This window comes from Myxocyprinus asiaticus, chromosome 50, assembly GCF_019703515.2.
Source record: "Myxocyprinus asiaticus isolate MX2 ecotype Aquarium Trade chromosome 50, UBuf_Myxa_2, whole genome shotgun sequence".
Lineage (NCBI taxonomy): Eukaryota > Metazoa > Chordata > Actinopteri > Cypriniformes > Catostomidae > Myxocyprinus > Myxocyprinus asiaticus.
In genome coordinates, this window is record NC_059393.1 from 2,452,127 (window position 1) to 2,476,377 (window position 24,251).

Below are 24,251 nucleotides of genomic sequence, written 5' to 3' on the forward strand. Positions count from 1 at the left end.
TCAGAAGGAAATTGGTACTTTTATTCACCAAAGTGGCATTCAACTGATCACAAAGTATAGTCAGGACATTAATGATGTAAAAAACAGCACCATCACTGTTTAAAAAAAGTCATTTTTGATCAAATCTAGACAGACCCCATTTCCAGCAGCCATCACTCCAACACCTTATCCTTGAGTAATCATGCTAAATTGCTAATTTGGTACTAGAAAATCACTTGCCATTATATCAAACACAGTTGAAAGCTATTTGGATCTTTAAATGAAGCTTAACATTGTCTTTGTGTTTGTTTTTGAGTTGCCACAGTATGCAATAGACTGGCATGTATTAAGGTCAATATTAGGACAAAAATGGCAAAAAAGAAACAGCTTTCTCTAGAAACTCTTCAGTCAATCATAGTTTTGAGGAATGAAGGCTATACAATGCTTGAAATTGCCAAAAAGAACTGAAGATTTCATACAAAGGTGTACACTACAGTCTTCAAAGACAAAGGACAACTGGCTCTAACAAGGACAGAAAGAGATGTGGAAGACCAGATGTACAACTAAACAAGAGGATAAGTACATCAGAGTCTCTAGTTTGAGAAATAGACGCCTCACATGTCCTCAGCTGACAGCTTCATTGAATTCTACCTGCTCAACACCAGTTTCATGTACAACAGTAAAGAGAAGACTCAGGGGTGCAGGCCTTATGGGAAGAATTGCAAAGAAAAAGCCACTTTTGAAACAGAAAAACAAAAAGAAAAGGTTCGAGTGGGCAAAGAAACACAGACATTGGACAACAGATAATTGGAAAAGAGTTTTATGGATCTTAACCCCATTGAGCTTTTGTGGGATCAGCTAGACTGTAAGGTGCGTGAGAAGTGTCCAACAAGACAGACACATCTATGTCAAGTGCTACAGGAAGTGTGGGGTGAAATGTCACCTGAGTATCTGGACAAACTGACAGCTAGAATGTCAAGGATCTGCAAAGCTGTCATTGCTGCACGTGGAGGATTTTTTGATGAGAACTCTTTGAAGTAGTTTAAGTTTGAACATTTTTTTCAAATTGTAATAGTAATTTTCACATTATTAATGTCCTGACTATACATTGTGATCAGTTGAATGCCACTTTTGTGAATAAAAGTACCAAATTCTTTCATTTCTTGTACATTATTCCAAACTTTTGGCCGCCAGAGTACTTTGTGTGTGTGTGTGTGTGTGTGTGTGTATGTGTGTGCAAGGGACACGAGTTCTGCTGCCTGATGCCTCTCTCATTGAAAATGAATAGGGGACCCACAGTTACTGTGTACTGTGTAAAGCCACCTTTAGATGCAGTTAAAGGGGCGGGGTCTGTCAGCTGCATGCATTCCCTTCCTAGTTTGAGGCATGAAGGGTGTTGGCTTTCACATGCAGCTTGGCATTGGTCGTGTCTACATTGGATCGCTCCTTTGATTAGGGTTGGGGTTAAGCCCTAATGGAAATTAATCATGGTTTTACTGTAGCAATCTTGTATTAACCAGTAGTTAGTAACCATGATTATTATTATTATTATTATTTATTTATTTATTTATTTATTTTTTTGCAGAAACCATGGTTTTAATACAATTAACATCTTAGTTATGACTGCGACCTTGGTTCCTTGAAAGGAGTGAATTAGACACTGTGTCACATAATGCGATGGGAACTCCTCCCAGGAGTGATGATCTCTGAAGCCTGTATGGAATCATGCCAATGTTATTGGCAGAAGGCGCTTGACATCACCTCTCATGTGTGCATAATCACGGACATTCAAAACGAAGCGCAATGCCTTTTTGTCAAAATCTTTCAACTGTAGGGAGAGCTATCTCTCTGTCCCTTAACAGCGGGAAATCAACACTACACCTCGCATCTCGTGCCCTCCTTTTAAGGGAACCAAGGTTACAGTCGTAACAGAGACATTTACTTTCAAGTCAGTCACTAGGACGCTGGGTCAGTAAATTATTTACCATAACGCTGTGCTATGGATTCACACTCACTAGAACAATAGCCACTAGAGGGAATTGAAAAAGCATCAAAACAACCTGTTGATAAATAGGAAGGAAGAGTAAGAACACTAAAGAAATTGTTGTGGTAAAAGCAATACAACAATGCCACTAGCCATTCAAGCTAGTAAAACAAACATTGTAAAAAAGCTCCCCTTTGCATTCACAATGGGAAGAGAGAGAAAAAACCAAGGTCAAATACGTGCACATACAGTATTTCAACAATGACACTAGTCAACAGGGTTGTGAAACATCAACCCTCCTTAGCAGACAAAATCTGGGAAGAGAGGGAGGAAATATCCAAATTATAAAAGCTAGCATAGGAATAAGGGGAAGCCCAGCCTTCTGCCAGACAGATGTCCTCTAGAGAAACTCAATTTTCCCAAGCCCAGGGGGAAGCCATACTCCTGATGGAATAGGCCTAAGGTCCATGGGGCACTGTACACCTTGCTAAATTGTAAGCATCGTAAAGTCGAGCCAGTACTGCATTGGCACTAAATCTTCCGTTGATCTTGTAAATGTGTTGTACATTTGTCCAAGTCTGATTATTAAACCACAGCAGCCTGCGATTTCATTTAAGAAATATTCAGTTATCTTGTGTTGCACGCTTCAAAGTGATGTGTGATGGCGTTGACCTGCTAAAAAACATCACATTATGACTTCTGTAATCTGTGTATTAGATTGCAGAAAGCGAAACGCTCATTTAATGTGAAGCGTGCAGCACATTCCAGACTAGTTATTTGATGAAATTGCAACCTCTTACGATGTAACAATCAAAGGACCACGTAGCGAACTGCTTATCCAGAAGTATGAAACTTCTGTCAAACAGACACAAACTGACACAGTGATCCATCAAAATAAAAGTTAGGTTTAAATGGATGCGTGAAACTGAAGAAATTATGACCAAAAATATATTACTACTGCATAGTAAAAATGTAATATTCATTTTATTAATAATAATAATACAAATAATTATTGTTATTATTATTATTATTATTATTATTATTATAATATCAGGAATAATTATATTTTAACAAATTTAAAAAGCAAGTGTGCTGTTGTACTGAATGTACTGTAAGTTTTTAATTTATACAGTGATTCTCTGTTTTACTCACGACAAAAAATAACTGTTTTAGATTCAGCTGTGAAGATGTTATTGAAGCACTTTATATGATAAAATAATTTCATTTGATGAACTCTTTATGAATTCATTTGATTAGTCATATTTTTTATTAAAAAAACAATAATAATTAATCTTTTAAACATGGAATTCAGAAAAAAATGGAATGGAAAGTAGAATTAGGGAAAAATAAATATTTCATCGGGTCCTATTTTTTTATGCCTTGCAAACTTAAACATTTGAATTTACTTTGAAGTAAGAAAAGTTGCTGATGTATTGAATATCTAATTTTGCTCATTGAAACTTTGGCTAAAAATTGTTTTCTATGAGAGACAAATGTGTCTTCCTGAAATCTGAATTCTTTGTTGATCAGCATTCAAATCTTAGGACGTTTTGTCATACTGCAGACATTTGTACATTAAATGCTGTGCTTTTGACCTGAGATACAAATCGCAACCCCTGCAATCTTTGTAAAATTATTACATAAAATTCCCTATTCAGTAACCACAAACTACTGTTATTGTTCCAGCCGGCCCAGCACTGGGAAAAGTAACATGTACGGGGTGACAACATCGCTTGTACACTTCAGCAGTATAGTAAGGACATTTTCACTAATGAAGTATAATAGGCACTGAATTGGCAAAATATAATTTAAAGTCAATAATATAACGTTACATGCTCTTTCCAATTTTTTTTTTTTTTTCACTGTCTTGTGACCGTGGTGACGTGCTGCCTGTTTCCAATGTGTGCACAGAGACTGTAGTGGGATTTTTGGACTTTCCTTCTGGAATCAGATTCAATTTAGTGAAATATTTATAGTAGGTCCACTGGTGAAATTGAATTAAACAGTCATTTTAATTACCAATAATGAGAACAAGTCTGCTTATAAAGCTTAATAGGATGGAACATGTGTTTGAGCAATTAGAGGATCTCTTTTAATAAACTGTGGATTTTCCTCTCTCATTATTATTCCTGTACTTTTGCGTTTTTTTTTTTTTTTTTTTTGTTAAGCTTTAGTGTCTGTTTTGAGCCTTTGTTGTTGAGATGCTGTGGCTAATGTATCATTAATAAATATTTATTTAGGCATATACAGTTCTCACTTTAGATGAGGTCACGCAAAATGCTTAGTTAGCAATAAGTCAATGCATTATTACGACCTATATATTAAGTAATAATTGCTTTAATAGTAAATGTTACTAAAACAGTAACAAATACATTAATTATATTTAAATGTAAATCCAATTAATTACATATATAATTTCTTTATTTACTATGAATTCATGCCGTGTTCTTGTTCAAAAAACATTATCAAACTGCTTATAAATGAACTTATTAAACAATAATTAATCATTTGTTATAGTGAATATAAACAAATAAGAAAGTAGTTACTGTATATGTAGCTTATTAATGTAGGAACAATAATTTATAAATGATCAATTGACTATAAACTAATGGACGGCCTTCGGAAATTCTGATCTGAACTCTAAGCAAGAGTCATGACCAAAAAATCCTAAAGGTCCCCAACAAGTTTGAATGAAGCTAAAGCGAGTAGCAGCACATTCTCAGACCGGGACAGTAGTGGGGCGAGAGGGCCACAGCTGTCTAGCTCCTCGCAAAAACGTATTGACCAAAGGGTGTTTGACCTTAGCTGGGAGTGCAGGGAAAATCATTGGCCTGTGGAGACATTAAAAAGCACTTACATTCTCACACGGCAGACGCCTCACAGGATCAAGATGGCAGAGGTCCAGTTGATAATGACAGCAGGCCTCACAACGTAAGTCGGGATATCTCAAACATTTATGCAGAACTAACAAAAATCTCAACCAACATGGAGGCCCTCGCAGAAATATGTAGAGCGATCACATCTATGGAGGCGAAACTTTCCACCTTGATCACAATAATGGATGAGGTTGAGAAGCGTGTTGAGTCTCTGGAGTCCGCCGAAAGAGAGCTGCAGGCTAACCTGCCATCCACCAAAGCCGATGTCGAACGGGTATGGGAAAAACTAGAGGATATGGAAAATTGGAGCAGATGTAATAATGTACATGTTGGAATCCCCAAGGGAAAGGAAGGTCAAGATATGGTGAAGTTTTTGGATGGGCTTATTTCGAATTTGATCAACACTGTGGGTCGTCAACTCGAAATTGAGTGCGCCCAAAGAGTTTTCGGTCAGCTTCCCGGGGCGAGTGACAGACCCCAATCTATCCTGGCAAGATTCTTAAGGTTGGCTGACAGAGACATTATTCTGCGAGCTGCGAGGAATAAAGGCAAGTCGTGCTAGGAGGAACAAAACATCATGGTTTTTCTGGACTTTTCTAGAGCTACACACATGAAATGGGATGGATTCGAGGAGTTTAAGAAATTATTGCAACATCAGAAGGTAAGCTTCGCAATGCTGTATACTGCTAAGCTGAGAATTGATGGCAAGGATGGACACAAGACTTTACATGCCCATGACAAGCTATGGCCTTCATTAAATCAATGGAATGAGTGGGTAATTTTGCCTGTACTCGATCAACAATAGAGACTACACATCATGCATTTTTCTGACGTAACCTGAGAGGGTTTGTTGTTCTGTTCTCTGCCCACTGCCTGACTCTCTTTTTTCCTTTCTTTTTTTCTCTCTTTGTTAACATGCTGTTGAGCTCATTTGCTCACATTGTGGGTTCGATGTTATTGTTTTCTGGGGCCTATTTTATTTATATTTATGTACAATTAAATGGCATGGTTTATCTTAAGAAAAAATAAGAAATATATCTTATTTTTTCTTAAGATAAACCATACCATTTAATTGTACATAAATATATATATACTTATGAGGATAAGTGAGGATAAGTAATCCTCAATAACTAATGAGGATAAGTTTTAGGCACTTGTGAAAAATGTTGCATAGTGAGGATGTCTTCAAAAATAATGAAATAAATAGTTTTCATTTATCACTTCAATGTCATACAAAGTCCAGTAAGCATAAAAAAGCTAAATCAATATTCGGTGTGACCACCTTTGCCTTTAAAACAGCACCAATTCTACTAGGGACACCTGGACACAGTTTTTCTTGGTTGTTGGCAGATAGGATGTTCCAAGCTTCTTGGAGAATTCACCACAGTTCTTCTATGTATTTAGGCTGTCTCAATTGCTTCTGTCTCTTTATGTAATCTCAGACTGACACGATGTTCAGTGGGGGGCTTTGTGGGGGCCATGACATCTGTTGCAGGGCTCCCTGTTCTTCTATTCTAATCTCAATATTTGGGAGTCTAACATTTATATTTCCTATTGACACACTAAAGCTGAAGATATAAATAACCATCTTAAGACAAATGCTTTTGTGAAACATCTTATGTGCCTAAGACTTTTGCACAGTACTGTATATATACTGTATATATATATCACTGTACTTGAGCAATCTGGTAGCAATAGTGTCACGGAAAGTCTCGTGAGCGTGCATGAACCGGCAGATTTCCGAGCAATGGACACCAGCTGGGACTGTTATGTGCGAGGTTGAAATACAGGGGCAAAATCTGATTTTGGCAAATATTTATGCACCCAAAGCTGATGGGGTTCATCATTTTGAATATTTTTTGCTAGACATTTTAGTTGGAGGCGTGGCTTTGTTGTTCAGGAGACGCAGGCGATGAAGACGAGCCAGTGTGCTGGTCAAACTCTGTCGGCGGGGTTTTCGATCAACACTGCGAATCTCCGCTCTCTTCCTAACAAAACGGACGAACTACATCTCCTCACCCACAAAAACAAGGATTTTTCAACCTCTGCTGCCTTGTACTTCACAGAAACCTGGCTGAGTGAAGCCATTCCGGACAGCGCGTTACATCTGCCGGGCTTCCAGCTGTTCAGAGCGGATCGCATCGCGGAGTTAATGGGGAAAACAAGAGGCAGTGGAACATGCTTTTACATCAATGAAAGTTGGTGTACAGTTGTAACAATGTTAAAGAGGATGTGCTGTCCTAATTTGGAAGTGCTCTTTTTTAACTGTAAGCCTTTCTACTCGCCGCAGGAGTTTTCCTTGTTTATTCTGGTGAGTGTGTATATCGCGCCAAATGCGTTTGAATGCGCCGCTGTAACAGCTGGCTGATCAAATCACAGACATGGAACAACAATACCCGGACTCAGTTATTATTATTCTTGGGGATTTTAACAAAGCAAATCTCACACGTGAACTGCCCAAATACAAACAGTACATTACATGCCCCACCAGAGACAGGAACATACTGGATCACTGTTACACAACAATAAAGGATGCATATCGCTCTGTCCCTAGAGCAGCTTTGGGACTCTTTGATCACTGTCTGGTTCATCTTCTTTCAACCTACAGGCAGAAATTAAAATCAACCAAGCCAGAAGTAAGGACTGTAAATAGATGGATCAATGAAGCAGAGCGGGAACCACTAGCCTGCTTCGATTGCATGGACTGGAGTGTTTTTGAGGCTGCAGCCACAGACCTGGACGAGCTCACAGATACTGTTACATCATATATCAGTTTCTGTGAGAATATGTGCATTCCTACTAGGACTTATTTAAAGTTCAACAACAACAAACCTTGGTTTACAGCAGAGCTCAGGCAGCTTCGTCAGGCCAAAGAGGATGCTTACAGGAGTGGGGATAAAGTCTTGTACAATCAGGCCAGGAACACACTGAACTAGGAAATCAGAGTGGCTAAAAAAAGATACTCTGAGAAGCTGAAAAACAAGTTTTCAGCTAACGACCCTGCATCAGTGTGGAGTGGCATGAAACAACTCACAAATTACAGGACTCCTACCCCCAACCCTGTGGTGGACCAACAACTGGCTGACGACCTGAACGTGTTCTACTGCAGATTTGAAAGGCCCAATCTCACACCCCACACCCACTCTGACCTTCACTTCACACAAACACCAACACCTCCTGCAACCCCCCTCCTCCCCCCTCCTGCTACTCAACCTGCACATAAGATCTGTGAAGATGATGTGAGCCGCGTCTTTCGGAAACAAAAGACGAGGAAAGCTTCAGGCCCAGATGGCGTCTCACCAGCGTGTCTTCGATCCTGCGCTAACCAACTGGCCCCCATCTTCACACAGATCTTCAATAGATCACTGGAGCAGTGTGAAGTCCCATGCTGCTTCAAACACTCAGTCGTTATTCCTGTCCCAAAGAAACCAAAAATCACAGGACTTAATGACTACAGACCTGTCGCCCTGACGTCTGTGGTCATGAAATCATTTGAGAGACTGGTGTTGGCCCACCTGAAGAACATCACTGAACCCTTCTAGATCCCCTTCAATTTGCTTATTGAGCAAAGAGGTCTGTGGATGATGCAGTTAACATGGGATTGCATCATATCCTGCAACATCTGGACAGACCAGGGACATATGCAAGGATCCTTTTTGTGGACTTCAGTTCGGCTTTCAACACCATCATCCCAGCTATACTCCAGAATAAATTACACCAACTCTCTGTTCCCATGTCTATCTGTCAGTGGATCACCAGCTTTCTGACGGATAGGCAGCAGCTTGTGAGACAGGGGAAGCTCACTTCCAGCACCTGAACAATCAGCACTGGTGTCCCCCAGGGATGTGTGCTCTCCCCACTACTCTTCTCCCTCTACACCAATGACTGCATCACCAAGGATCCTTCTGTCAAGCTCCTGAAGTTTGCAGATGACACCACTGTCATTGGCCTCATCCGAGATGACGATGAGTCTGCATACAGAGGAGAGGTTGAACAGCTGGCTGTCTGGTGTAGTCAAAACAGCCTTGAGCTGAACACGCTCAAAACGGTGGAGATGATTGTGGACTTTAGGAGGAACACCCCAACACTGACCCCCCTCACCATTTTAAACAGCACTGTGGCAGCAATGGAGTCATTCAGGTTCCTGGGCACTACCATCTCAAAGGACCTGAAGTGGGAGACACACATTGACTCCATTGTGAAAAAGGCCCAGCAGAGGTTGTACTTCCTTCGCCAGCTGAGGAAGTTCAACCTGCCACAGGTGCTGCTGATACAGTTCTACTCAGCGGCCATTGAGTCTGTCCTCTGCACTTCAATAACTGTCTGGTTTGGTTCAGCTACGAAATCAGACATCAGAAGACTACAAAGGACAATTTGGACTGTTGAGAGGATTATTGGTTGCCCCCTGCCCCCTGCCCCCCCCCCCCCCTTCAAGAACTATACACTTCCAGAGTGAGGAATAAGGCTGGAAAAATCACTCTGGACCCCACTCACCCTGCCCACTACCTTTTTGAACTATTGCCTTCTGGCCAACGCTTCAGAGCTCTGAACACCAGAACCGTCAAGCACAGGAACAGTTTTTTCCCTCAGGCTATCCATCTCGTCAACAGTTAAATTGCCCCATTGAGCAATAACTATGTGCAATACACAGTTTAGTTTTTTGTTATATTTATACAACACATCCAACCTCTTCTGCCATTTCATTCCTCTGAAAGAAAAAAAAAACATTTGCACTGTACATAACAGATTTGTATTTGCACTGTACATAACAGATAACAGATTTTTATTAGACTGCACTACGTATGTGTGTATGTATGTATGTGTGTGTCTGTGTGTGTATGTTTTTATTATTATCTATGTCTTGCTGCTGTTTTTGTATTTTTTTTTGCATTGTTGTACACTGGAAGCTCCTGTCACCAAGACAAATTCCTTGTATGTGTAAGCATACTTGGCAATAAAGCTGATATGTAGGGCTTTACTGGTTGTTCAGATCAGTGTTACTATCAGAAATAATTAATAATTACTTCTTTAGTTATTAATTAATATTTAAATTAATTAATTGAATCTAACTCATTAAAACCTCATATGGGGCTCCAGTAAATGTAGTGTGCTACGTTTAGGAGCGGGTTTGGTTTTTAGCAATAATTAATAATTATCAAAGATAATTATTAATTATTAAAATCAATAGAACATTGATGAGAATCAACATTAGCTTTTTTTAATCCTTTAAATCAACAATTATCAAAGATAATCGTTAATTGTTAACATCAATGAAACATTAATTAAAATTAACACTAGCTTATTGATCATTCAAATTCAACAATCATCAAAGATAATTATCAATTATCAAAAATCAATAGAATATTAATAAGGATTAACATTGATGGGCACCACCCTGGAATTAGGGACTAATAACCAGATAGTAAAACAGTCTCTATTAGATTGTTTTCTTAGGAAAATCGACATCCGAAGAATATCGATTTTCGGGGGAAAAAAACAATGAATGAAGGTTTGAATCCGAGCACTGACATCCCGTCAGCATGACACAGGCGTATGCAAAACAAACCAAAACACTTCTCTTTGTAATATAAACAAAGTTTATTTATGCAGTAATATCAATTAATAATTAATACAATGCAGTCAATAAACTTCTGACTTACAACTACAAACTAAACAGTGATATGATTAGATATGGAAATAAAAATAATCCTATAACACATAAGGTGTGAGTGTGACAGTGTGTGTGACAGTTTGTGTGTGTGTGTGTGTAAGAAGGGACGCGCACAAAATGGCGGACGTGACTCTCGTGGAGAGTATGTCACGCGAGACTTCCGGCCAGGGAATATGACTGCGAATGGGGGCGGAGAGAAACCAGTCAATGGCGTCTACCAGTTACCGCGTGTATCCGCTTGTATGGTAGCTTAGGGACAAAGCTGGGCTTTAGCATTTAAGCTGTCTACGAGCCAAAAATGTGTGCCAGAATGTTTGTGAGGGGTCACGTGCGTGTATGTGTGCGTGTGTGGTTAGTACGAGAGAGAGAGAGAAGTGACGGCCCTAAAGCCGATTTCGCGATCGTGGGAGAGAAAGCAGCTGTTAGTTCATCGCTCAGAGACGCGGTGGACGGCTCGTAAACAGTCCTGCGTTATTTGACTCTTTAATGGATGAACTCAGTTGCTGTCTCACCCGCGATGGCGAAATTGCACAACAGTCCAATTTGGTTGGACCACAATACAGCAAAACAAATTCGTGATAATTAATACCCTGAGTATTAATAATGAGCGGACATGGCGGTCCGTAAACTGTACAAGAAAATAAACCTTGAAACACAAGAATAACACACTATAATATTCTGTCTCTGCCCAGACGTAAACCTCTTACTTGAATCGCATGAGGACACAGGTAGAATGTGTTTTCCTCCATCCTTTAACTCTGACCCGGCCCCTTGAGGCTCGGGTGATGATGGGAGGCCGTTTCCTCGCCCTGTCGGCGGGCAGGCTGGCGGAGAACTCAGAAATGTTGACTTGATTGAAGATGGAAGAGAAATCTTTAATCTCTTCACTTCTGTAGGCAAACGGATGAAGATGCGAATTTGCTCGGCGGTCTCCTTCGGATCCGTTAGAGTGTTCGGTTGAACACAGAGTAATCTCAACTCATCCAGCGAGTTGAAACTGCGTCTTTACAGGACAAACAAAGTTGCTGGAAGCAAATCCTGGAAGCATTTCAAAGGTATTTCAACTCCTGATGATGTCATGGTTTGAGGGACGTTCTGTTGTGTGCCTCATCCAATAGGAGTTGAGAGTTCGATCCTTTAGTGAGCAAGGCTTCATGGGATTTGTAGTCTTTTTTGGACTCCCTTTGTTTGATTTTGGCGCGATTTTTATCAGTATAATTTACGACTTGGAATGTGGGGGCTTGAGTTAGGTTTTTATGACTGTGTTAGGCCTGCCTTTGTCTTCTATCTGAATACATGAGGCCCAACATTCTGATTCTGATTCTACAGGACCCAGTATTTCAACAAATGTTAAAGATAAAAGTTAATGCTTATGTAGAAACAAACTGGCCCTCAGTGTCCTCTGTGGGTGTGGCATGGGAGGTGCTTATGGCAGTTCTTAGGGGCAGATCATATTCATTAAAAAATCTAAGAACATGTATTCATAGAATTATTAAAAGTGCTGAAACAGAGCTGAAGCACTGAATGTCATCCAATGGCTTAAAGAGTTGACTCAGCTAAAGTATAGGTACAATACTATTTTGTCACAAATGGTAGAGGTTTGGTTATTCAGGGTAAGACAGACATATTTTGAGTCAGGGAACAAGGCAGGGAGACATCTTTCCAGATGCATAAAATGGAGAGAATATTCTTTCCACCATTCCTTCAGTAAAGTCATCTGGAGACAATATATTTACTTCTGCCACAGATATTAATAAAGCCTTTAAAGAATTCTATTTCGAACTTAATAGGTCCACGTCTACCAATAAGTATATTAGTAACTTCGTAGACCCATTAGAATTTCCTAAACTGACGAATGTTCAAAAAGACTTTCTTGACTCAGATATTACTTTTGACAAGCTTGTTGAGGTAATTAAAGCCTTCCCAACAGGTAAGGCACTGAGGCCAGATGGTTTTGCTGCAGATTTTTTTAGATCGTATGTTACAGAGCTGGCTCCACTTATGTTAGAAGTCTACACAGAGTCATTAAAGAAAGGTGAACTACTGCCAACCATGATGTAAGCCCTGATCAGTCTCATTCTTAAAAAGATAAAGACCCAAATGAATGTAAAACTTATCGTCCGATTTCTCTGATCCAGTTAGATGCAAAAAATATTGTCTAAAATTCTGGATAATCGATTAAGCAGAGTAATTACATCTATTATATATATAGATCAAGTGGGGTTTTTACATGGTTGTAGTTCTGATAATATTAGACATTTAATAAAAATATTATGTGGTCAGTAGCAAATGATCAGACCCCGATCGCTGCCATCTCACTTGATGCTGAGAAGGCATTTGATTGGGTGGAATAGGACTACCTTTTTAAGATTTTGGAAATTTACGGGTTTGGGAACACTGTTATTGGGTGGATTAAGTTACTTTATAAACAACCAGTAATGGCAATGCAAACTAATAGTTTAATTTCAGATTTTTTTTTTTCTCTTGGTAGGAGAACCTGGCAAGGCTGTCCTCTCTCCCCTTTATTGTTCTGTCTTGCCTTGGAACCATTAGCAGCTGCAATAAGAATAGAGGTTGATTTTCCTGGTATTGTAGCAGGAGATGTGGTGCACAAACTTCTACTCTACACAGATTATATATTATTATTTGTCTTCAACCCTAGTAGATCTATGCCTTGCCTACATATAATTATTAATTCTTTCTCCACATTTTCTGGATATAGGGTGAATTGGTCTAAATTGGAAGCTCTTGCTGTGACAGCATATTGCTTTGCCATGTATTTCCTGCCTGGCACCTTTCAGTGGCCCAAGCAAGGCATTAGGTATTTAGGGATTTTATTTCCAGCAAATTTGAAAGATTTAGTTAAGAGTTAATTTTGACCCATTAATGAAAATGTTCTCGTGTGATGTGGATAGGTGGGCTTCACTACATTTGCCTATGGCAAGGAAGATCAATGTTATAAAAATGAATTGTATCCCCAAATTCAATTATCTACTATAGTCTCTCCCTCTAGAAGTTCCTCTTTCTTATTTTAAACAATTTGATAGAATATCTAAATCTTTTATTTGGAATGGTAAACAACCTTGGTTGCATTTCAGTAAGTTATATAGACCAATTGACAAAGGAGGTTTAGGCCACCCAAAATTTTTGTTATATTACTATGTTTTTAGACACCTGGCCCATTGGTCTCTTCCACCTGAGAGGGCCCCTCCCTGGTACAACATTGAACAAGCGGTCCTTACCCCAATCTCACCATTGCAAAGTCTTTCTATAAAATTGCCTAGCGAAGTAAAAATACATCTAATTATTCCACACTTACATACAGTATGGACAAAGGTTTCCCATACGTTCAATTTTGATACCTACTGTAAATGTCTCCCCAAGCATATGACTGAACCCCAAATGATGTATTAACAAGTCCCCCTTTTGATGGAAAGAATGGATTGAGAGGGGTGTTGCTAAACTAGCAATTTGTGATTTCTAGGTCTCAATTATTCAGGTTTTTACAGTTGTGCCATCTACTTTGTACTATTTTTGGATGGTAGTACACAGCCCCCTAAAGCTGCAGACACCTGCTCACAGCCTTTGGAATCAGTGTATTATTCCTTGTTGATTCAGAGTCTTGGTGATGGGGCCTTAACAGCTCTGAAGAGGTTATTGGAAAGAGATTTGAACTTGGTATTGGAGGATAGGGAGTGGGAAAGAGTTTTAGAAAATGTTAAAACTATATCTAGGGATGCAAGGGTGTGCCTTATTCAGTTTAAGATTTTGCATAGTTTCTACTGGACTCCCTCTAGATTGTTTAGACTTGGATTAAAAGACACACCTACCTGCTGGCAATGTCAGTTGGAGGATGGAGACATAGCCCATGCTCTGTGGTTCTGCGCTATGATTCAAGAATTCTGGTTAAGAGTCCAGAATTTTATCTGTGAGGTTTTAGATACTCAAATTTAATTCTGCCCCAGACTATGTAGGTTGGGTAATGGGGCGGTCATTAAAGTAGGTGACAAATATACAAAAAGCTGGGTCCAAACTAGTGTAATGATTGGCAGACAGATAATTCTTAGAGGATGGAAGTCAATTGGCACTCCCTCATTTCAAGAATGGTTTACCAAATTGGGCAGGGTGGCGGCATTTGAAAAGATGTCATATAAACAGCTTGGCAGATTAGACGTGTATGGTAAGAAATGGGACAGGTATTTTGGCCTTTCTAGAGGGCTCTCAATGAGAACCATGTGGAGAGAAACAGAATTGTGGTGGTAATTGTAAATTAGATTCTTTGTGGAATTCTTTCTTTTCTCTTTGTTTGTTGATTTTTATATTTTTTTATTTTCTTAAATATTTTTGTTTTGTTTGTTTGTGTGCATGGTGTAATTTAGGTTTTGACCACAGGGATATTTGTTGAGGGACAGGGTGGATTTGGGGAGGGGGAAGGGTAAATAATGGGAGTTAAGTTAATTCTGGGTGTATATGTTTTGTTTATTCCATATTTCACATAAGAATCCATAAAAATGTTAATAGCAAAGAGTGTTTGACCACTGACAAACTAACCAGAGGGTCGTGTCCCATCACTATGGAAGGGACGTATACTTTAAGCATGGATGGGGAGAGTCCTGCATCTAAACGCTCTTGCATTTAGGCTGGTCACCACCTGCCAGGGCAATCCGCTGGGTCCTTGCCTTGTGAGGAACACTAGGAAGATAAAAGGCACCACTTCAAGGTCTAGAGCCACATCATGGGGTCTTCACAGCAGAAGTTTCCTTGTCTTTGTGAGGACTTGGTTTACCAAGCGGACAGAAGGGAACACATACTTGCATTTTTCTGTCCATTTCTGAGCCAGGGCTTCCAAGCCCAGCGGAACTTGAGTCAAGGAGTACCAAAGGCAACAATGCGTTGTTTTTGTGGGAGGTGTCGTTTTTTTCTTATCATCAGTAGCACAACAGGCAGAAGAAAATAATCCACTCGCTGTTCAGGTGTGCAATTCAAGATTACGAAAGGATGAATCAGGCTTGCAGAACACAAGAGATGTAATCCTGACCCTTGAGGGAATAAATCTGCTGAAATGGTGCTCTTCTCCAGTTTATATGTCCATAATGACGCACACATAAGGGGCTGATAAGATTGGCATGATTCCATACGTGCTTCAGAGATCATCACTCATGGAAGGAGTTCCTATAACTACTGATGCAGCATCGAAGAGACCGACTTTAAGAGGGAACCATGGTTTTACTGTTGTAATACTGTAATATCCATACAGTAACCATGGTTTTACTATTGTAATATTGTTTTAGTTTTACTAACAATACCATGGTTTATTTTTGGTTTCTATAGTTAAACCATTGTTCATTTTTGTATATTTTTTTTAATCCCATTTTCTCCCCAATTTGGAATGTCCAATTCCAACAATTTAGTAGGTCCTCGTGGTGGCACGGTTACTCACCTCAATCCAGGTGGTGGAGGACAAGTCCCAGTTGCCTCCGCTTCTGAGACAGTCAATCCGTGCATCTTATCACGTGGCTCACTGTGCATGACACCGCGGAGACTCCGCATGTGGAGGCTTATGCTGTTCTCCGCAATCCACGCAAAACTTACCATGCGCCCCATTAAGAGCAAGAACCAGTAATCACGACCACGAGGAGGTTACCCCATGTGACTCTACCCTCCCTTGCAACCGGGCCAATTTGGTTGCTTAGGAGATCTGGCAGGAGTCACTCAGCACACCCTGGATTCAAACTCGCAACTCCAGAGGTGGTAGTCAGCGTCAGTACTCGCTGAGCTTCCCAGGCCCCCGTTCATTTTTGTATGTTAAGTTTAGGGAGAGGGATAGCGGTTATTGTAAGGTTTCTGTTGGAATCCAAATACAATAAATACAGACAAAAAATTTTTTTTTCTCCAACCATGTTAGACAGGGTGTTAGAAGGGGTTTTAGAAAGTAACTTAAAAGCAAGTAGTAATGTGATCTATGAAGTAATCAGTGAAGTAGTCTGATTACAGTTTTATATAAGACATTAATAATCTGTTGACGATTATGTTTGCATTGTCTTTGCTGGCTGGATGCAACAACTAACATATAGCTTGACCAGCGTAATGCGATTCACTGACTTTTAGGAGCCTGTTCTTTTAATGAATCACAAATTAGTTGTTGTTATAAACTGTATTAAAAACAAAATCTGTAAAATGTTAGTATGTTTATATTTTTATTTAATTTTGTAAATGTAGTTAGGCAGTGTTTTGATCAAGTCTGATCACTCATATATTATGTAGACTTTCAAATTATGAAGTTAGTGTCAGTATGGATTTGGGGCTTGCCTGATAAAACAAAATTGTATAAGGAACACTGCTACATTAATTACAGTACACTACCTGTGGTAGTACACTACCATAGGGATCGATGTCCTCCAAGGACAACAGTCAGTACAACAGCGCAATATGCATGCTGTCAAATATAGTTTAGATATAAGCTTTTGAAGATGTTTTGCATGGCTGCTCTTGTATTCTGTGCAGGTTGCAAAAGCATTTTCAGTGTCCCGATACAATGTTCTGCAGCAGGTGCTTCCTCTGCCTGTAACACACTTTCAGTGGAACATCAACTCTATATAGAGCCTGGGGTGATCTAGATTTCATTGTGTCCAGACACAAGCCTGGAGAGCACTTTGATGGATTACAGAATTGGTTAGTTTTGAGAAGGCCCCACTTTTCTGTTCTGTGGCTAAATGTAAAATTTTACGCCCCCATTGATTTTAAAGGAATGTTCTGGATTTAATACAGGTTTAGCTTTCAGCAGCAAGTGTAGATTGTTAATAACCACTTACCTAAGTGTGTAAAAACACACAAATTGTGTTTACATTATGCACTTACATTGTTTGTTCAATGTTTTCTTTGGTGACTGTTCTGCTTTCAGAAATGTTGTCTGGTTTCTGGGACACGTTCACCTTAAATCTGCTTTCATCTCAGCATGTGTTTCCTTTGACAGTTTATTGAGGTGTCTGAGCTAGTATGTACAGCCACAGTTTTGTGTTTGTGAGCTGAGTGTGCGCAAGTGAAGCTCAGGTTGCCTGAGGGTGACGTGATCTGGAGTGTCAGGAAGGTGGAGGGAGACTGACAAGAAGACAGAAATCAGGAAGTTAGCACACACAGATTCAGTGTAACACTGCTCACAGAGAGAGAGAGAGAGAGAGAGAGAGAGAGAGAGAGAGAGAGAGAGAGCTCAGTCATGTAGTGTGTGCTGCTACTGCATGTGCATATAAACATATGCAGCCTTTAAAATATTTCATTACATTTAGTAATTTCCTCTTTTCTCATTTAGTAATTATAAAGTCACTATATATACATATTTATTAGTTTTTTTCTTCCCCCTTAAATATGGTGTTATCCACCTTATTGGAATGAACAAAATAGTTTTTGGATAAATCTCATAAAGAAATGTTGCAGGTCATATGTCACCGTGATATCAAAAGAAAAGAAAATGAGTCTTGATATTATAATACAGTATATTATATTATTGAGAAATTATATTATGATTATATAATATTTTTAGATTTAAATAATGATTTTTTATTTATTATTATTTTTATTTTTTTACATTATTTTCATGACAATCGAGCATCCACATTCTCATTACTAATGATGCATGTTATATCTTACCCCAAAATCAAAAAATAAATAAAGAATAAATAAATGAAATAAATAGAATATAAATTGTGATAAATTATATTATAACTATACTATATTGTTGAGAAATTATATTTTAATTATATTATTGAGGAATTATATTATTTTTGAGATTTTTATATATATATATATATATATATATTTTTTTTGTGAAATGACAATCAAGCACCCAAATTCTCATTACTAATGTTGTAGGTAAAATCACACCACAAAATTAAAATAACTTAGATTTTTATATATTATATATAGAAAGATAATTTATATTATAATTATTTTACTGAGACATTATATTATTTTTGGTGATATATGTTTTCTTTTTTTTTTCTTTTTTCTTTTTTTTGGTGAATCAAGCATCTAAATTCTCATTGCTTATTTTTCAGGTCATATTTCACCACAAAATCAAAAGAAAAAATGATAAAAACATATATTTTGATCAAATATAATTATACTGCTGAGACATTATTATAGTTATATTATATTATATTTTTATTATTCTATGTTATATTATTTTGTGACATTATTTTTATGACAATCAAGCATCCAACTTTTCATTACTAATATTGCAGGTCATATTTCACTGCAAAAATAAAATAAAAATAGGAAAAAAAATACCATTACTTATGCACAAAATCTCATTCTATTTCTCATACAGAAATAAAAATTATTCTGTCTGGACACAGTATATATATATATATATATATATATATATATATATATATATATATATATATATATATATATATATTTTTTTTTTTTTTTTTTTTTACCAACATAAATATTTTTAAACACTAAATTCAGTGCCACAAATACTATCAAGATGTTTGCTATATAATGTATTGTACTTTACAAATGTACTTTGCAATTTTTATAATATATCAGTATTTTTATTTATTTATTTTATTAAAGTAATGAGAATGATAAGCAGCACTGAGAGGGGCATTTTTTGCTTAATTACAAAGAAAACAATGTCTCAATGCAACAAGCAGGGTTGATTTTCTTAAAGCAAAATACAACTATATGACCTGGACATTTCTTGTTTTTGTAGGATTCGCTTTTATATATTTTATGAAAGTGTAAATATAGCCCACATTAGTGTGTTTGTGATCTGTGTTTTCTGGGCTACTGTGTGTTCATGATGTAACAGTTGGTCTGTAAATGGGAGCAGCAAAATTATGGCTATGAACACTGGTGTCTACATATACAGGCCAAGACTAAAATCACTGTTTCACATACAGATTCATTGCAACTGAGAAACTCTCACTGTAAATGCAAACATTTTACAGAAAACTACTGTGGTGGTACCATGATATATTGATGTTATTACCACAGTAATTTGACTTTAACCATGTATCTTATATATTATTATGTGACATTTGCGTGACACTTCAAGGTACTATAAAGGAAACTGTGAAAATCATGGTATATTAAAAAAATAAAAATAAAAAAATAAACAAATATTAAAGGCCCTCTTATTTTTGTAATTTGTTTTTGCTTTTTTCATCTGTCACCCATGAGTCTCATTAAAAGCTTGTTACACTTCAGTGAGAACACAGGATCCATTACAGTGCAGATTATTTCATTAGTGAGCCCCTCTGAGAGAGGTTGGGATATTCAGTGTTTGGTTTGTTTAAATGCCATCAAATTGATGTCAGGAATTCCCGAGAGCATGTTAAAGATGCAGTTCAGGTTTATTTTGTGGAAGCAATTTTACATGCTTCACATTTTATCAGTTTGCTCTAATATTTGTCATCATTTATTCAACAGTGTCCTAATCAGGCATGATGTGACACATTTCCAGTCACTGAAAGTGTTAATGCAATATGAGACAATTACAGCCAATCATAACATATTTAATCTTTAATAGAGCGCAACAGTGCCTGTCCACTTTTTTAGCAATCTTTGTTCCGGAAATATTTTCCCTTTTATTTCTTCCATAGGGATAGGCTCGAGATTTGACCTGAGCTCGAATACCCCCCAAAAGAAGCCAGTAAATGATACAGCGAGTCTTTAGCTATGGAGCCTTGTTGTTTATGAGGAAATATAAAATTTATACGAAACCTCTTTTCCCTCAAAAGACAACCGGAAACGAACAAAATGTGAGTCGCTTGCTTATCCTTGTGTGAGATGGGCAGATGTTCCAAAGAAGATAGAATCGAGTGGGACCACTAGCTGAGGCAGCCTCGTGCTAGGGTCTGCATCGGGGGATAGGAAACTGGGAGGTGTAGGATAGGTAGAGATTGGAGAGTGAATGTAAGTTGAAACACTGAAGAGACAGTGGTGGTTACGGCCACATGGAAATGAGTTCTGCGAGAGCTGTTGTGCGCTGGAGGGATCATTACACCCAAACGTGGGGGCATGAATCCTAGCTGCCTGGACTGACCTTAAGTCTCCCTCCAGGCTTGGTTTGTTCGCCCGTGCAGCGAGTGGTGCAAGCCCCGTGGAAGGAGACTCGGCAGCCGCTCGAGCAAACAAGCCCAACCTGCGTTTGAACGGGAGGGGCCCTCACTGCATTTGACGGGGGAGTCGTCCAGGGCAGTGAACAGGAGAGCCCACAGTACAAATAAATGTGAATAGTTCACACTGCATTCAAGCGGGAGATCCCACTGCTAATTGAATGGGAGAGCCCTTGAATAGATTTTATTGGAGGGGTCTGCAATGCCTTACCACGGATGCCTCCCCAATTGGCCTGAGCGGAGGTGTGAAGCTTAGCCCCATGAAACCAACCTTGGCCCTCCTCCAGATGCAATGGAGGAGCCCTCACAGCATTCTAATGGGGGAGTCCTGGCTGCACTTTGAATGGGGAGCCCATGATACAAATAAACGTGAGTTAGCTTGCACGCTTTCGAATGTGAGAACCTCCTGCTGCGATTCGAACAGGAGAGCCCTTGAGTGTTTGAGGCGGGCCCATCCAGCGGACTGGCTGGAGGGGCCTACACAGCGTCTAAACGGTGGAGCCGGCCTGGTGGTTTGACTAGGATGAAGCAAGCGTCCCCCTGACCCTGATCGCTGATGGGGCTTGTTGTGCTTTTCTGATATGGAGATGGTTGGTACGGATGTAGCTGAGGTAAGCATCAGATGACCAGCGGCCCAGTAGGCATATCTGATGCTCGGGCAGGCCTTTTTGGGCTGCTGTGGTTGCGGTGCCGATTCAGAAGGAATGGCTTGAGTATGGTTTTTCTGAGATGCTGGATTTAATCAGAACGGATTTTAGGTATTTTTGGAATCAGAATTGGGAAACTGCTTGGTTTTTGACATCTATGAAAAGTGGATTGAGAGGGTTTCTGGATTGGGACCCTCTGTAATGGAGATAGTGTGATAGTGATTGAAAGGGCTGGATGGAAGTGGGCAGATTGAAAATGAAAATTGAATGCCCTCTTTTGGTTTGGTCTGTTTGCTTTGTTGAGAGGGAATTTAACATGGGAGAGCTGAGCGGAATTCAGCAGGATGGAAATGTAAATTGAATGACCTCTTTGTGTTGGTCTGATTATTGTAAATGAGTTCCTCTGCTGTGTATCCTGCATCCTACTGACGTAAGGTGTGCATGGCGATATGAATGGGTAAGCCCAGCCTGCATTCATATGGGGGTCTTCCCGCATTCGAATGGAAGAGACCTCACTGCGATTCGAACGAAATTGAATTTGAGCTTTGTAGATTGCATTCCAATGTAATACGTGTAATTTCATCTGCCTCTTGCGGAGCCGATTTCGGCTTGTGTCTGTTCGGATAGAGGCTGTGTATAGCTGTAGTGAGCTGTAGAATGGTTAGAGTGGGTACTGCTGTGGCAGTGAGCTCACGCTAAAATGTCTGTGTTGATTTGAAAAGATGTTGTAATTAAAGTAGCGGCCATTTGGATGGAGTTCGCTTGTTGCATGGTTGCCCCTCTGTTCCAAATGTATATCAGACAATGTCTCATCATTGTCCGATATCAGTCCCACCACAGTAGTTTCATCTGCAAATGTATTTATGGTGTTGGAGGAGTGGGTGGGGGTACAGTGATGCGTGAACAGGGGGTAGAGAACTGGACTGAGGACACAGCCCTGTGGGGCTCCTGTGCTCTGGATTATGGTAGAGGAAGTGTAGTCTCTGATCCTGACATTTTGTGGTCTGTTTGTTAAAAAGTCTAAAATCCATGTGCAGACAGAGGGGCTGAGGCTGTGGTTGCTGATTTTTGTAACCAATTTATATGGTATTATAGTATTGAAAGCAGCGCTAAAATCAATAAAACGCATCCTTACATATGTGTGCTGGTGCTCCAGATGTGTCAGGGCTTTATGCAGTGCAATTGAAACTGCATCCTCCATTGATCTATTGGCTGATGGTCAAGGTCGGGGGGGATGACTGCCTTAATGTGTGCCAATATCAGCCTTTCAAAGCACTTCATGATAATGGGGGTTAATCTTGCAATGCTGGGATGCTGTCCTTCCTCCATACTTACACAACCTTTAAATAAAAATAATAATAATAATAATAATAATAATAATAATAATGTTGATATGTTGTTTTCCAGTATTTTTCAAAAGATCATTTTGAAATGTTCTGTTTTGCAGTATTTCATTAAACATGTTCGTAGACATTTAAAGGACGTTTTGTGTTGGAGTTTGTGTTAATGTAAATTTTGACACTAAAATTTTCATTTTTACAGCAAATCTAGTATATCAGCCCCAAATATCGGTTATCGGTCTCCTTGATTTCTAATAATCGTTATCCGTATCGGCCCTGAAAAATACATATCGGTTGACCCCTAATCGAAACATATTTGATGTTTCATGATAACTCGTAAAAATTCTTACGAGATATCGTACGACTTTGGCTCGTACAAAAGGGGAGGAATTATATTCCCATAGAGACTTACTGATCAGCAAACAGAAATCGATTTGATACAGGCATAACATTTTAGCCAGCATCCTATCAACACTTTATTTTAAGAAAGGTAACAACAATGATCAAATTTGGTTACTTATTCCATATTTATTCATACAAAACAAATGACTCATGAATGGCAAAAACCTGTAATAGTCTACACTTCCCTCATCTTGTTCCAAACCTTGATGTTTTCTTTCTCTGTGATAAGCAGAAGTGATTAGGCTAATGGTTTGAATAAGACGTTGTACTTTATGGTTAGGTTTAGGTTGGATTTAGGGTTAAATTTCGTAATAACATTGTACATTGGTTCATTTATTAAGTCAAATATATTTGTCAAGTCATTTTTATTTGTAAACCACTTTTCACAAAACACTTTTCACAAAGCAGCATTATAATTATGCTGTAATGTATGTAATGTCTTAAAGTCCTAATCGAGCAGTTTCATTAAAAAGTGTGATTGAAAATCATGCCTTAAAATTGTATGTCTCTAGGCCCCCAGTGGGTAAGCCAAAAGCGTCTGTGACATCGAACACAAAACTCCATAAGATGTTAGTTAATCAGATTAATGATTAAGGACCTGATTTACTAAAACCCCAAATAACGGGTGCTAATTTGCCTGTGCAATATTTCAAATTCGCCGTCCGCGTCATGGGCATTATGCGGGTGATTTATTAAGAAAAATCGTGCAAATAACTACAAATATTTGGGACACACTGTCCAATAAGAGGGTTTTGTGTGTGCCAAATGCAACAAATGCATGTTCACTTACAGTACAGCCCTCGCTAAATAATAATAATAACTATTTTATTTTTATTCAATATAATATGGCATTTATTCATACATATATTTATTTATAGGATTATCAAATATCATCTTATCAATTCATTAATCAATTAATTAACTATTCATAAAATTGCTATTTAGCAAGTGAACTACCCGTGTATGACACTCTTTACTTTAACTCATTATTCACAAAGTAGAAAATAATATTATGTACACGTTAAGCCATTGCACCCTTATGTATTCTAAACCGAAATCTGAATTTCAAACCTCTAGAATCGTGACCATGTTAAAGCTGCATGGGAGCGAATCAGCGGACGCTACTCATTTCACATGAACCAGATACACTTGTTCGCCCTACTGGTGCATACTGGCCGGCCCACATTAATCGAGCACTGGATGGAATCACCACTTAAAATATTTTTCA

The 24,251-nt window shown here is 38.7% G+C and overlaps 1 protein-coding gene across 2 annotated transcripts in view; it reads left to right on the forward strand.

The window, feature by feature from the left end:
* The window catches only part of LOC127438680 (potassium voltage-gated channel subfamily H member 1-like), a 95,899-nt gene that overhangs the window by 25,363 nt on the left and 46,285 nt on the right, over positions 1-24,251 (forward strand). The gene's annotated exons all lie outside the window — the stretch shown is intronic.